At 44.6% G+C, this 635-nt stretch overlaps 1 pseudogene; it reads left to right on the top strand.

Moving 5' to 3' along the window:
- The first annotated feature begins 241 nt into the window (after positions 1 to 241).
- LOC113254838 (U2 spliceosomal RNA) lies at positions 242 to 367 on the top strand (annotated as a pseudogene).
- Positions 368 to 635: the final 268 nt, after the last annotated feature.

Below are 635 nucleotides of genomic sequence, written 5' to 3'. Positions count from 1 at the left end.
GCACTTGTCTTGTCGACCCGCTGACATTTCTGCTAACTTGGGACCCTTTGTGAGAGGAAACTTTTCTAGCAGGCAGCTGAACTGAGGGTGTTGGGGAGAGGCAGTATGTATAGTAGAAAAAGCAAGGGCTACAAACCCAGAAGGTCCAGGTTTGGGTCCTTGCATCCCGCTGTGGGATCTCTAAGCCACTGAAGCTTTTGGAGCCCCCTTTGCTAAGCAAGGGTCTATGAGGTCAGATAGAATTCCTTCTCGGCCTTTTGGCTAAGATCAAGTGTAGTATCTGTTCTTATCAGTTTAATACGAGGTCAGATAGATATGATATGCCACATACATAGCCAAGGAGAGAACCAGAGAAGTTGTACCTTCACTGAGTGCCAGATTCTTCACCTATAAAAACCAGACCCCTTAAATTCTCTCAGCAACTTCCTGAAGCTCAGGGAAGTTAAAGAGCTTTCCAAGGTCACACAGCTAAAGTTCCAGAACCTGGATGGAGCTCGGTTCTGTCTAATTCCCAAATCATATTTCCCAAGGCCCATCCTTCCAAAGTAAACATAGTCTCTGCTTTGAGCAAACTCAAGTCTTTGAAGTTATGTTCACATCTAAAAATATGTGTCTTGTCCCCATCTATATTCAGT

Source organism: Ursus arctos, unplaced genomic scaffold, assembly GCF_023065955.2.
Source record: "Ursus arctos isolate Adak ecotype North America unplaced genomic scaffold, UrsArc2.0 scaffold_12, whole genome shotgun sequence".
NCBI classification, from domain to species: Eukaryota; Metazoa; Chordata; class Mammalia; order Carnivora; family Ursidae; genus Ursus; species Ursus arctos.
The sequence above is the reverse complement of the archived record's forward strand: the minus strand, read 5'-3'. Positions and strand labels throughout refer to the sequence as shown.